Source organism: Pseudorca crassidens, chromosome 3 (assembly GCF_039906515.1).
Source record: "Pseudorca crassidens isolate mPseCra1 chromosome 3, mPseCra1.hap1, whole genome shotgun sequence".
NCBI lineage: Eukaryota > Metazoa > Chordata > Mammalia > Artiodactyla > Delphinidae > Pseudorca > Pseudorca crassidens.
The window spans coordinates 95,771,267-95,786,493 of NC_090298.1; positions in this window are offsets into that span (position 1 = coordinate 95,771,267).

A 15,227-nucleotide genomic window follows, 5' to 3' on the forward strand; every position below is an offset into this window, starting at 1 on the left:
CATCTGCAACATCACTGGTATGGAAAGTTCCAAGCTCCTTTGTAACTACAGGCCTGCACTGGAACACCGTCATCTCCCCCTTTTACCTCTTTACCTGGCTAATTCCTACTCATCCTTCAGGTTTCAGCCTAAATGTTTCTTCCTCAAGACAGACTTCCCTGATACTCCAGAAGACATCATACCCCTCCATTATGTGTTCTCAAAGTACCCTGCCATATTTGTCCATCTGTGACAGCTAGAGTTAATTTTCGGTCCAAGAGCTTGTTGAATGTTTCTCTTTCCTGTTAGATGAGAAGCTCCTTGAGTCATGGGACTATATCTTTTTCGTTTCTCTTGCATCTCTAGCACCTTACAGACGGTAGGGGCCTGGTACCTAAAAGAGGGGATGAATTTGTGAAAGCAGTGAGTTCTTTTTCAAGGATTCGGTGGGAAGAGAAATAGATTGTTGGATGGGATAGGACCATTTAAAAAGGGAAAGAAAAAAAAAACACTAGAAAGTTATTTTGAGATTTCAGTCCTCAAGATGAACAAAATCTAAGCTTTCCCCCAACACAGAACTTTCAATGTACGGTGTCTAACTTGTTTTTTGAATGAGGAAAGAAGGATTTACAGGTGTGAGTGATGAGTAAATACCACAATTACAAAACAAGATGCTTGAAACTAAGTTGCAATAAGAATATAAATACAGCTCTAAAAGACCACCAGTGGAAGGAGATAAAACTGCAATTTGAATCCCCTGGGGACAATGCAGTCTCTGGGGAGTGCTCTCGCAGCTGGCTGGAGTGTGCTAACAGTGATTTACTGTCTGCTCCTCCGTGAATAGTTTCATGGGTCGCACCCTCTCCGTGTAACAATCATGCCACTGTCCCACAGGGCTGCTTGGGCTCCATTCCCTTCTGATATCAAATCATTGTTTGGGAAATGAAGAGAATGGTAGGTTAGAAATAAGGTCGTGAATGAACAATAAATGTTAAGTAAACCAGAACTGCATTTTTTTTCCCTCACAAGAGCTCTTGACATTTAATCGAAGTCTTTAGTTATGTAACGCAGAGCAAAAGCTATGTCTGACCTTATTTTCATCTTTCTGTTCCAACCTAACTTCTTTTAATTGTCCCTCCTACTACCATTGAGACTTAAAAGTATCTGCTTGGTTCTGAGTTTGTTTAAAAATGCAGTTCGCTCAATATAATTTATAATTTTCATAACCAGATAAATCAGATGATGAAACACTACTTTGGAATTTGCTGTTTAGCCAAAAGAATGGTGAAAAGTAAAATATACTTATTTTTGAGAACTGTTTTCAAGGCCTTTGCTTCCAGGTAGTGGAAGGTCTCTAGAAGAGGGCTCTGGCCTATAATTAAATATCTAATTAGCTTCAAATTCAGTCCAAATCTAGTTTTTAGATTATGTGAGAAGACACTGTACTGATATCAACTGAAAGACTTTTTCCAGGCTGTTTCTGATGAGTGTGTATTTAAGAGCAATTTTATAACTAGAGAGATGGAGATAACCAAGGGTGTTTTTGTTTGTTTTAATATCGAAACCTTAGAAACGGGAAGACAGCTGTCTTAAACATCAAACTTAGGCTGGATATCGCGGACAATGAAAGTACTTAAAAAAAAATGATATGCTTGGATCTAAAGTAGATTTTTAAATGACGTATAAAAAATGACATATTTGAATATAAAACGATCCTCTGAAAACTCCTCTATACTTATAAAATATAAGGATGGTTTCCTAATGTCTTAACCTGACTTTGGATTTCATACCTGGGCAAGTCTCTAGTTAGTAGTCCTATAAAACACTGACAACACGTAGTTAGCTAGATTTAAGAATGTTTTCAGAGATAACTTTTAGGTGGAAATTAGCTTAAATATTACCTTATAAACTAAGTAACATATTGTTCGGCACTTCCCCGAAGTTTCAGATGATTCAGTCACAAGCTACTAGTGATTAATTTGTACTTCACCAAAATTTAAGACAAGTGGAACAATTGATGTCACATTCTTTGTGAAACCTTTTAAATATACCTTTATTCATAACCGGGTACTTATTAATTTAAACTAGAATGTTAACGTTTTAACATTTGAACTGAAAACCTACCCACCCATTTTCTTAAGAAATATTGTGTCATGAACTGTATTATTAAGACTCATGTAAACACACACGTTGATTTCCTCCTATAGTTCCTCTCCCTCTCTCTCCATGCCTCAAAGCAATTGAGTCATTTCCTTTCTCCAAATGGCCCTTTAAAGGCTTTTTCTTGTTTAAGCAAATTTTTGAAGGCCCTAACCCTCGCTGCCTCCTCCCCATTTCTGTACCCTTCTCTACCCTTTGAACAAGATCGCAAGCATGGATTTTTGTATTATTATAGCCCAATGTTGACATCGTTTTGCTAGATTCCCTTGCCTTGGGCAGTTTTTTCCCTTTTTGCTTTACATTACTTTTTCCAGTCACTTTTTTTTTTTTTTTTTTTTGTGAGGGGAGGGGAGAAAACTGTTTAGCTGTTTTTCTTATAATAAAGCACATCATATAAACTGTAATAAGAATGTTGTATGGTTGTATTGACTTACTCACGTGGAGGGAGAGTTACCCTTATGCTCTCAGGTTCCTATCAATGCGTTATTAGATGATGGTGACTCAGATGCAGTGGTGCTTTAGTTATCAGCATGCTGTCTCCGGATCACATCACGAGGTCATCGTCATCCTTCCAGCTGCTCGGGCCAAGCAACTTAGAGTCATCTTGACTTCTCTTGGTCTCCCATTTGTCGCATCCAATTCATCAGCAGAACCTGTTGGCTCTACCTTCAGAATATATCCAGAGTCTGACAACTTCTCATTTCCCCCATTATCACACTGGTCCACGCCACCATCATTTTCACCTGGAGTCTCCTCATAGCTGGTCTCCCTGCTCCTGAACTTGCTGTATGCTGTACCCTACAATCTAGTCCCCAGATCGCTGCCAGAATGATCGTTTAATGTTGTCAATAAAGTCAGGTCGCTCCTCTGCTCCAAACCATCCAGTGGTTTCTCTCCCACCGCCTCAGGTTGAAAGCCAAGTTCCATTCTTCGTGGTCTGCTCTCCACCTCTCCTTCTCATCTCCTCTTTGCCCTTTCACTCATCCCACATCCCACCTCATGCTCTTTGTTTCTCCTCTTCCCAAAACATTATTTCCTGAGATATCCCTCAGGCTCACTTCACCTTCTTTAGGTCTTTGCTCATATGTCAGGCCTCCCTGACCACTACATATAAAATTACAAATCCTTAACCTATTATACTTTCTTTAATACCCCTTACCCTACTTCTTTTTTCTTATAGCCCTTATTGCCCCTGTATATACTTACTTGCTTATTTGTTTAGTGTTTATTTCCTGCCACTTAGACTAAACTTCAATAGGGCAGGAACTGACTTTCATGTACCACTATATCCCCAGCACTTAGAACAGTGCCTGCCATATCTTAGAAATGCAATATGTGTATATATATATATATATATTTTTTTTTTTCTTTGGCTGCGTTGGGTCTTCATTGCTGCGCACGGGCCTTCTCCAGCCTCAGCGAGCAGGGGCCACTCCTTGCTGCGTGGGCTTCTCACTGCAGTGGCCTCTCTTGTTGCAGTGCATGGGTTCCAGGCACACGGGCCTCAGTAGTTGTGGCTCATGGGCTCAGTAGTTGTGGCTCATGGGCCCTAGAGTGCAGGCTCAGTAGTTGGGTGCGTGGGCCCAGCCGCTGAACGGCATGTGGGATCCTCCCAGACCAGGGCCCGAACCCATGTCCCCTGCATTGGCAGGCGGTCTCCCAACCACTGCGCCACCAGGGAAGCCCACGGTATGTATTTTTTGAGTGAGTGAATGAATAACCACACCTTACCAGGTTTAATGTCAATCATGTTAGAACCCCTGGGTGCATGGACTATACTAGGTAACATTTAAAGCAAAGTGAGTAGCTCTCTGTTGAGAAATGCTCCCAAATACATGGTTCTCTAACAGTTTCTTTGTCTAATGTTACAGTAGGCAGCACTTGGTGAATTTTTGTTTTTGTTAATACAGTTTGCTTTGGGGCAGTGCTGCTGTTTGGTGGCGAGAGTAGGAATAGGTATGCTGAGCTAGGAGGTTCTGAATGAGAAATACCTGGTGTGATGATGAGGCTCTTTCTTGCTCCTTGCTGGTTGCTTCAGATGATCACTTTCAAAGACCAAGAGTAAAGGACAGCTAGCCTCACATCACAACCTTGGGCTGCCATAATAAAATCTCACAGACTGGGTGTCTTAAACAACAGGTGTATATTTTCTTCTGATTCTGGAGGCTAGAAATCCAAGATCAAGGTTCTGGCTGTTTGGTTTCTGGTGAGCCCTCTCTTCCTGGCTTGCAGATGTTTCCCTCTCACTGTGTCCTCGTGTGGCCTTTCCTGGGGACATGCAAACACAGAACAGAGAGAGAGTGAGCTCTGTTGTGTCTCATCTTATAAGGACACTAATTCTATTGGATCAGGGTCCTAATCTTATGACCTCATGTAACCTTAATTATGTCCTTACTGCAAATACAGCCCCCACTGGAGGTTAGGGCTTCAACATATGAACTTTGGGGGAACATAAGTATTTAGTCCCTAAAAACCTTCCTTCCAAGGTTAGCTGAATCCTGGGAGGTCTCATGCTTACTGTCCTAGAAGCAGGCATACATAAAGGCGTGGCCAGCAGGGCCACTGGGTTTGGGCCTCACATTCAGAAAAGTTCTCACATGATCTTTTTTAACCTTGTTTTCAAATAATGTCCATGTACATACATATACTACATGCATAAAAATAACCACATGCATAAAAATATTACATATAATATGTATATGTATATAAAATACATAGAATACATTATATATAATTACTGTATTGTTATTTTATTGAAGTGTAGTTAATTTACAATATTATATTAGTTTTAGGTGTACAACATAGTGATCCCATATTCTTATACTTTATACTCAATTTAATGTAAAATATTGGCTCTCTTCCCTGTGCATTACAATATATCCTTGTAGCTTATTTTATACATACCTCTTAATCCCCTACCCCTATCTTGCCTCTCCTTCTTCCCTCTCCACACTGGTAGCCACTAGTTTATTCTCTATCTGTAAGTCTGTTTCAGTTTTATTATATTGATTAATTTGTTTTATTTTTGAGATTCAACATACAAATGATAACATACATTATTTGTCTTTCTGTGTCTGACTTATTTCACTGAGCATGACACCTGCCAGGTCCATGTTTTGCAAATGGCAAATTTTCATTCTTTTTTATGGCTGAGTAATATTTCATTATATATATATTTTATAGCTTGTTTTTGTATTCATCTGTTGACGGACACTTAGGTCACTTCCATATCTTGGCTATTGTAAATAATGCTGCTATGAACATTGAGGTGCATGTATCTTTTCAAATTAGTGTTTTCATTTTCTTTGGCTTTATACCCAGGAGTGGAATTGCTACATCGTATGGTAGTTCTGTTTTCAAATTTTGAGGAATCTCCATACCATTTTCCATAGTGGTTGCACCAATTTACATTCCTGCCAACAGTGTACAAGGGATCCTTCTTCTCCATGTCCTCACCAACATTTGTAATTTGTGGTCTTTTTGAAGATAGCCATTTTAACAAGTGTGAGGTGCTATCTCATTTTGGTTTTGATTTGTCTTTCTCTGATGATTAGTGACATTGAACATCTTTTCATGTGCCTGTTGGCCATCTGTATGTCTTCTTTGAAAAAATGGCTATTCAGGTCTTCCACCCATTTTTAATTTTTTTTTAATATTGAGTTGTATGAGCTGTTTATATATTTTGGATATTAACCCCTTACTGGTCCTATCATTTGCAAATATTTTCCCCTGTTCAGTAAGTTGTCTTTTAGTTTTGTTGACTGTTTCCATTGCTATGCAAAAGTTTTAAAGTTTAATTAGGTCCCATTTGTTTATTTTTGCTTTTGTTTCCTTTGCTTTAGGAGACAGATCCAAACATATATGCTGTGATTTATGTCAGAGAGTGTTCTACGTTTTCTTCTAGGAATTTTATGGCTTCTGGTCTTGCATGTAGGTCTTTAATAGATTTGAGTTTATTTTTGTATATGATGTGAGAAAATGTTCTGATTTAATTCTTTGACATGCACCTGTCCAGTTTTCCCAGCACCATTTGTTGAAGAGACTGTTTTTTCCCTTTTGTATATTCTTGCCACCTTTCTTGAAAATTCATTGACCATAAGTGTGTGGGTTTTTTTCTGGGCTCTGTGTTTTGTTCCACTGATCTGTTTCTGCATTTGTGCCAGTACCATACTGTTTTGATGACTTTAGCTTTGTAGTATAGTCTGAAGTCAGGGAGCATGATACCTTCAGCTGTGCTCTTTTTTCTCAAGACTGGTTTGGCTATTCTGTTTTTTTTTTTTTTTCATATAAATTTTAGGATTATTCTAATTCTGTGAAAAATGTCATGGGTATTTTGATCAGGATTACATTAAATCTGTAGATTGCTTTGGGTAGTATGGACATTTTAACAATATTAATTCTTGCAATCCATGAACATGGGATATCTTTACATATCTTTGTATCACCTTTAGTGTCCTTCATCAGCGTTTTACAGTTTTTAGAGTGTAGGTCTTTCACTTCCTTGGTTAAGTTTATTCCTAGGTATTTTATTCCTTTTGATGCAGTGGTAATTGGGATCATTTTCTTGCTTTCTCTTTCTTACAGTTCATTATAAGTGCATAGAAAAGCAAGAGATTTTTGTTTATTAATCTTGTATTCTGTATTCAACTTTACAGAATTCATTTATTAGTTCAGATAGTCTTTTTGATGGAGACTTCAGGGTTTTCTGTATGTAATATCATGTCATCTTCAAACAGTGACAGTTTTACTCCTTCCCTTTCAATTTGAATGCATTTTATTTCTTTTTTTGGTCTAATTTCAGTGGCTAGGACTTTGAATATTATGTTAAGTAGAAGTGGTGAAAGTGGCATTCTTGTTCCTGATTTTAGAGGAAAAGATTTCAGCTTTTCTCTCTTGAGTATGATGTCAGCTATGGGTTTGTCATAAATGGCCTTCATTGTATTAGGATATGTTCCCTGTATACCAACTTTGATGACAGTTTTTGTCATGACTGGATGTTGAATTTTGTCAGATACTCTTTCTGCATCTGTTGAGATGATCATATGATTTTTATTCTTTGTTTGTTAATGTAGTGTACCACATTGATTAATTTGCAGGGTTTTTTTTTGTTTGGTTGCTTTTTTTTTGCAGTACGCAGGCCTCTCACTGTTGTGGCCTCTCCCGCTGCGGAACACAGGCTCCAGACGTGCAGGCTCAGTGGCCATGGCTCACGGGCCTAGCTGCTCCGCAGCATGGGGGATCTTCCCGGAACGGGGCACAAACCTGTATCCCCTGCATCGGCAGGCGGACTCTCAACGACTGCGCCACCAGGGAAGCCCAATTTGCAGGTGTTGAACCATCCTTGTATCCCTGGAATAAATCCCACTTGATCATGGTGTATTATCCTTTTTATGTATTGTTGAATTTGGCTTGCTAATAATTATGTTGAGGATATTTGCATCTATATTCATCAGTGATATTGGCCTCTAATTTTCTTTCTGTGGTGTCTTTGTCTGGCTTTGGTATTGGGGTAATGGTGGCCTTGTAGCATGAATTTGGGAGTGTCCCCTCGTCTTTAATTTTTGGAATAGTTTGAGAAGGATAGGTATTGGCTCTATGTTATATGTTTGGTAGAATTCCCCTGTGAAGCCATGTGGTCCTCTTTTGTTTGCTGAGATTTTTGATTACTAATTCAACTTCACTACTAGTGACCATTGTGTTCAGATTGTCTGTTTCTTCCTGATTCAGTCTTGGAAGATTGTATGTTTCTAGAAATATATCCATTTCTTCTAGGTTGTCCAATTTGTTTGTATATAGCTGTTACTAGTATTCTCTTATGGTTTTTTTGTATCTCTGTGATATCAGTTGTAATTTCTCCTCTTTCATTTCTTATTTGGTTTATTTGGGTCCTCCATCTTTTTTCTTGATGAACCTGACTAAAGGCTTATGAATTTTGGTTATCTTTTGAAAAAACTAGCTCTTGGTTTCTTTGATCTTTCTTTTTCTTTTTTGGTCTCTATGTTATTTATTTCCTCTCTAATCTTTATTTTTTTCCTTCCTTCTGCTGCCTTTGGGCTTTGTTTGTTCCTTTTTTATAATTCCTTTAGATGTCAGATTAGGGTGTTTATTTGAGACTTTTCTTGTTTCTTGAGATAGGGCTTTATCATTACAAACTCCTCTCTTAGAACTGTTTTTGCGATGTCCCATAGATTTTGAAAAGTTGTGTTTTTATCTTCATTTGTCTTGAGGTATTTTCTGATTTCCTTTTTGATTTCTTCATTGATCTGTTGGTTTTTCAGTAGCATGTTGTTTAGTCTTCATGTGTTTGTGTTTTCCCATTTTTCTTCCTGGAATTGATTTCTTGTTTAATACTATTGTGGTCGGAAAAAATGCTTAATGTAATTTCTGTTGTCTTAAATTTGTTGAGACTTCTTTTGCAGCCTAGCATGTGACATATCTTGGAGAACATTCCATGTGTGTTTGAAAAGAATTTGTATTCTGCTGTTTTTGGATGAAATGTCCTGTAGATACCTATTAAGTCCAACTGGTCTAATGTGTCACTTAAAATCCTTGTTTCCTTATTGATTTTCTGCCTGGATGATCTGTCCATTGATGTCAGCAGGGTGTTAAAATCCCCTACTATTATTGTATTATTGTCAAATTCTCCCTTTATGTCTGTTAGTATTGGCTTTATATATTTAGGTGCTCCTATATTAGGAGCATATATGTTAACAAATATTGTATGCTCTTTCTGTATTGATTTCTTTATCAATGTATAATACCTTTTTTGTCTTTTGTTCTACACTTTGTTTTAAAGTCTGTTTTGTCTCATGTGAGTATTTCAACCCCAGCTTTCTTGTAATTTCCATTTACATGAAATATCTTTTTCCACACCCTCACTTTCAGTGTGTGTGTGTCCTTAGCTCTGAGTTGAGTCTCTTCTAGGCAGCATATGGGTGTGTCTTATTTTTTTTAATCCAATAAGCCACTCTTGTCTTTTGATTTGAGCATTTAGTTTATTGACATTTAAAGTGATTATTGATAGGTATGTACTTACTGCCATTTTGTTACTTTTTTTTTTTTCAAAAACACCTATTTTAATGCAACATCAGAGAAGCTATAAGCAAGTTACACTCTAAAGGATATAATTGTCTACGCTCAACGTTTAAACAGAGAAAAGAAAAACAAAAATGATCTTTTCTTCCTTAATGAAATGAAAACAAAGTAGAAAAATTTCAACTTGAGAAGAAATTTAGCACATTATCATTTGCTACTATCAATATTTCTAATAAAATAGTAGGTAATTACTGTATAGCTGGAACTTCACAAGAAGTGTCTCTAATTCTTTTATTTTAATTTTTAAATTTAATTTTATGTATTTTTTTATACAGCAGGATCATATTAGTCATCAGTTTTATACACATCAGTGTATACATGTCAATCCCAATTGCCCAATTCATCACACCACCACCACCACCCACCTGCCGCTTTACTCCCTTGGTGTCCAAACGTTTGTTCTCTACATCTGTGTCTCAATTTCTTCCCTGCAAACCAGTTCATCTGTACCATTTTTCTAGGTTCTACATATATGTGTTAATATACAATATTTGTTTTTCTCTTTCTGACTTACTTCACTCTGTATGACAGTCTCTAGATCCATGCACGTCTCAACAAATGACCCAGTTTTGTTCCTTTTTATGGCTGAGTAGTATTCCATTGTATATATGTACCACATCTTCTTTATTCATTCGTCTGTCGATGGGCATTTAGGTTGCTTCCATGACCTGGCTATTGTAAATAGTGCTTCAATGAATCTTGGGGTGCATGTGTCTTTTTGAATTACGGTTTTCTCTGGGTATGTGCCCAGTAGTGGGTTGCAGGATCATATGGTAATTTTAGTTTTAGTTTTTTAAGGAACCTCCATACTATTCTCCATAGTGGCTGTATCAATTTACATTACCACCAACAGTGCAGGAGGGTTCCCTTTTCTCCACACCCTCTCCAGCATTTGTTGTTTGTAGATTTTCTGATGACACCCATTCTAACTGGTGTGAGGTGGTACCTCATTGTAGTTTTGATTTACATTTCGGTAATAATTAGTGATGTTGAGCAGCTTTTCATGTGCTTCTTGGCCATCTGTATGTCTTCTTTGGAGAAATGTCTATTTAGGTCTTCTGCCCATTTTTGGATTGGGTTGTTTGTTTTTTAAATATTGAGATGCATGAGCTGTTTATATATTTTGGAGATTAATCCTTTGTCAGTTGATTTGTTTGCAAATATTTTCGCCCATTCTGAAGGTTGTCTTTTCATCTTGTTTATGGTTTCCTTTGCTGTGCAAAAGCTTTGAAGTTTCATGAGGTCCCATTTGTTTATTTTTGTTTTTATTTTCATTACTCTAGGAGGTGGATCAAAAAAGATCTTGCTGTGATTTATGTCAAAGAGTGTCCTTCCTACGTTTTCCTCTAAGAGTTTTATAGTGTCCGGTCTTACATTTAGGTCTCTAATCCATTTTGAGCTTATTTTTGTGTATGGTGTTAGGGAGTGTTCTAATTTCATTCTTTTACATGTAGCTGTCCAGTTTTCCTAGCACCACTTATTGAAGAGACTGTCTTTTCTCCATTGTATATCCTTGCCTCCTTTGTCATAGATTAGTTGACCATACTAGCATGGGTTTATCTCTGGGCTTTCTATCTTGTTCCATTGATCTATGTTTCTGTTTTTGTGCCAGAACCATATTGTCTTGATGACTGTAGCTTTGTAGTATAGTCTGAAGTCAGGGAGTCTGATTCCTCCAGCTGCGTTTTTTTCCCTCAAGACTGCTTTGGCTATTTGGGGTCTTTTGTGTCTCCATACAAATTTCAAGATTTTTTTGTTCTAGTTCCATAAAAAATGCCATTGGTAATTTGATACCGATTGCATTGAATCTGTAGATTGCTTTGGATAGTATACTCATTTTCACAATATTGACTCTTCCAATCCAAGAACATGGTATATCTCTCCATCTGTTGGTATCATCTTTAATTTCTTTCATCAGTGTCTTACAGTTTTCTGAGTACAAGTCTTTTGTCTCCCTAGGTAGGTTTATTCCTAGGTATTTTATTCTTTTTGTTGCAGTGGTAAATGGGAGTGTTTCCTTAATTTCTCTTTCAGATTTTTCATCATTAGTGTATAGGAATGCAAGAGGTTTCTGTGCATTAATTTTGTATCCTGCAACTTTACCAAATTCATTGATTAGCTCTAGTAGTTTTCTGGTGGCATCTTTAGGATTCTCTGTATAGTATGTCATATGCAAACAGTGACAGTCTTACTTCTTCTTTTCTAATTTGTGTTCCTTTTATTTCTTTTTCTTCTCTGATTGCCATGGCTAGGACTTCCAAAACTATGTTGAATAATAGTGGTGCGAGTGGACATCCTTGTCTTGTTCCTGATCTTAGAGGAAATGCTTTCAGTTTTTCACCATTGAGAATGATGTTTGCTGTGGGTTTGTCATATATTGTCTTTATTATGTTGAGGTAGGTTCCCTCTGTGCTCAATTTCTGGAGAGTTTTTATCATAAATCGGTGTTGAATTTTGTCAAAAGCTTTTTCTGCAACTATTGCGATGATCATATGGTTTTTATTCTTCAATTTGTTAATATGGTGCATCACATTGATTGATTTGCGTATATTGAAGAATCCTTGCATCCCTGGGATAAATCCCACTTGATCATGGTTTATGATCCTTTTAATGTGTTGTTGGATTCTGTTTGCTGTTATTTTGTTGAGGATTTTTGCATCTATATTCATCAGTGATATTGGTCTGGAATTTTCTTTTTTGTAGTATCTTTGTCTGGTTTTGGTATCAGGGTGATGGTGGCCTCATAGAATGAGTTTGGGAGTGTTCCTTCCTCTGCAATTTTTTGGAAGAGTTTGAGAAGGGTGGGTGTTAGCTCTTCTCTAAATGTTTGGTAGAATTCACCTGTGAAGCCATCTGGTCCTGGACTTTTGTTTGTTGGAAGCTTTTAAATCACATTTTCAATTTCATTACTTGTGATTGGTCTGTTCATATTTTCTATTTCTTCCTGGTTCAGTCTTGGAAGGTTATACCTTTCTAAGAATTTGTCCATTTCTTCCAGGTTGTACATTTTATTGGCATAGAGTTGCTTGTAGTAGTCTCTTAGGATGCTTTGTATTTCTGCGCTGTCTGTTGTAACTTCTCCTTTTTCATTTCTAATTTTATTGATTTGAGTCCTCTCCCTCTTCTTCTTGATGAGTCTGGCTAATGGTTTATCAATTTTGTTTATCTTCTCAAAGAACCAGCTTTTAGTTTTATTGATCTTTGCTATTGTTTTCTTTGTTTCTATTTCATTTATTTCTGCTCTGATCTTTATGATTTCTTTCCTTCTGCTAACTTTGGGTTTTATTTGTTCTTCTTTCTCTAGTTCCTTCAGGTGTAAGGTTAGATTGTTTATTTGAGGTTTTTCTCGTTCCTTGAGGTAGGCTTGTATAGCTATAAACTTCCCTCTTAGAACTGCTTTTGCTGCATCCCATAGGGTTTGGGTCGTCGTGTTTTCATTGTAATTTGTCTTGAGGTATTGTTTGATTTCCTCTTTGATTTCTTCAGTGATCTCTTGGTTATTTAGTAACATATTGTTTAGCCTCCATGTGTTTGTGTTTTTTACGTTTTTTTCCCTGTAATTCATTTCTAATCTCGTAGTGTTGTGGTTAGAAAAGATGCTTGATATGATTTCAATTTTCTTAAATTTACTGAGGGTTGATTTGTGACCCAGGATGTGATGTATCCTAGAGAATGTCCCGTGTGCACTTCAGAGGAAAGTGTAATCTGCTGTTTTTGGATGGAATGTCCTATAAATATCAGTTAAATCTATCTGGTCTATTGTGTCATTTAAACCTTGTGTTTCCTTATTTATGGATGATCTGTCCGTTGGTGGTGTCTTTCCATACTTCCTGTACCTGGTTTTCTATTTCCTTCTTCAGGTTTGGGAAGTTTTCAGCCGTGATTTAATCAAATATATTTTCAACCCCTTTCTCTCTTTCTTCTCCTTCTAGGACCCCTATTATGTGAATTTTAGTATATTGTTGACATAGAGGTCCCTTAAAGTATCCGTGTTTTTATAAGTTTGTTTTGTTTTTTCTTTCTTTTTTTTTTTTTTGCTGTACGTGGGCCTCTCACCATTGCGGCCCCTCCCACTGCAGAGCACAGGCTCCGGACGCGCAGGCTCAGCGGCCTTGGCTCACGGGCCCAGCCGCTCCGCGACATGTGGGAACTTCCCGGACCAGGGCACGAACCTGTGTCTCCTGCATCGGCAGGTGGACTCTCAACCACTGCGACACCAGGGAAGCCCCTTTTTGCTGTTTTGATTCGGTGATTTCCATTATTTTATCTTTCAGATCACTTATGTGTTCTTCTGTATCCCCTAGTCTGCTTTTCCTTCCTTCTAGTGTGTTTTTCATTTCAGTTATTGTATTCTTCAGCTCAGACTGGTTCTTTTTTATATTTCCTAGTTCTTCTTTACAATTTTCACTGTGTCTATCTATTCTTTTCCCAAGTTCAGTTAGCATTCTCATTACTAATGCTTTGAACTCTATCTGGTAAATTATTTATCTGTTTCATTAATTGTTTTTAGGGTTTTTTCTTATTCTTTTGTTTGAAGCAAATTCTCTGTTTTCTTATTCTGTTTAACTTTCTCTATGAAATTAGGTGAACCAGTTACATGTCCCTGTCTTGAAAGGATGTCCTTGTGTGGGAATATCCCACTGCAGTCTATGTGTGCTCAGTGGCTTTGGTGGGAGAGCTGGGTCTGAGGTGAGCACAGGTCATGTCTTTCCCCAGGATATGCTGGCAGCTATCACCTTGGCGGGAGGTGGGGCTGGAGATGGAGGGGTAGGGCCAGAGCCAGGTATGAGTCACGTCTTCTATGCTCAGTGGCTGTCACTGCCCTATTTGGGGCAGGGAAAGAGCCCAAGGTGTTGGAGCAGAAGCCCTGAGGGTCAGGTCTGAGCTGGTTCTGTTCCTGCTAAGGGTGTGTTCTCCAGTCTCCTGGCAATGGCACTTTTGCCCCAGAGGGGAGCAGTGCTGAAGCATGAAGAGCCAGAGCGGGTGCCAGACGTGACCCAGGGAGCAAGCTGGGATGGTCTTGGCATGCCAGTCAGAGTTCCAGACATCTCCCCATCCACTGCCTTCATGAGCACCAGTAATGGCTGTCCTTGCTTGTTTAGATGCAGTGCTAGATCTGAACCAACTGTCTCGCCAAAGTTTGCACTCTGCCTGGCAATGGCAGCCTTCACCCTAGTGGGGAGCTTTACGGAGCTAGAGGGGCAAGGGCATGTGCTAGAATGGTTGCCGGAAACCAGCTAGAGCCCCAGGGAAGTGTGTCAGTCATCTTCCTCAGCCTTGTTCCTGGGAGTAAGCAAGCATATGAGCACTCTTCAGGAGCAGAGTTTCAGTTTCTTACAGCCCTCCTGTGTGCTCCACTGGTTTTCAAACCAGCTAAGGGGACTCGTCTTCCCAATGTCAGACCCCAGGGCTGGCTTGCCCACTATGTGGTTTGAACCCCTCACTCCCCAGGGAGGATCTCTGAGCCTGTGTAATCCCCCCCCCCGCCGCTTCTTTGTCCGCTTCTAGGAGCACGGTTCCTGTGATTGCTTCTCTTCCCCTCCTACTTGACTCTGTGGATTTTTCTTTATAGTCTTGGTTGTAAAAGAGTCTTTATTCTAGTCTCTAGTTTGTTTTTGGTGAGAATTGCTCCACATGTAGATGTATTTCTTTTATTTTTTTATTGACGTATAGTTGATTTACAATGTTTCAGGTGTACAGCAAAATGATTCAGTTATACATATATATGTCTATTGTTTAAAAGATTCTTTTCCATTATAGGTTATCGTAAGACGTTGAATATAGTTCCCTGTGCTATAGTCCTTGTTGTTTACCTGTTTTATATATAGTAGTGTGTATCTGTTAATCCCAAATTAAAAATTTATCCCTCCCCCCTTCCCCTTATGTAACTCTGGGTTTGTTTTTTTATGTCTGTGGTAAATGTATTTTTGATGTGTTTGTGGGGGAGGTGAGCTCTGCCGTCTCGATCTCCTCCCCACTGTAATGTTATTTTA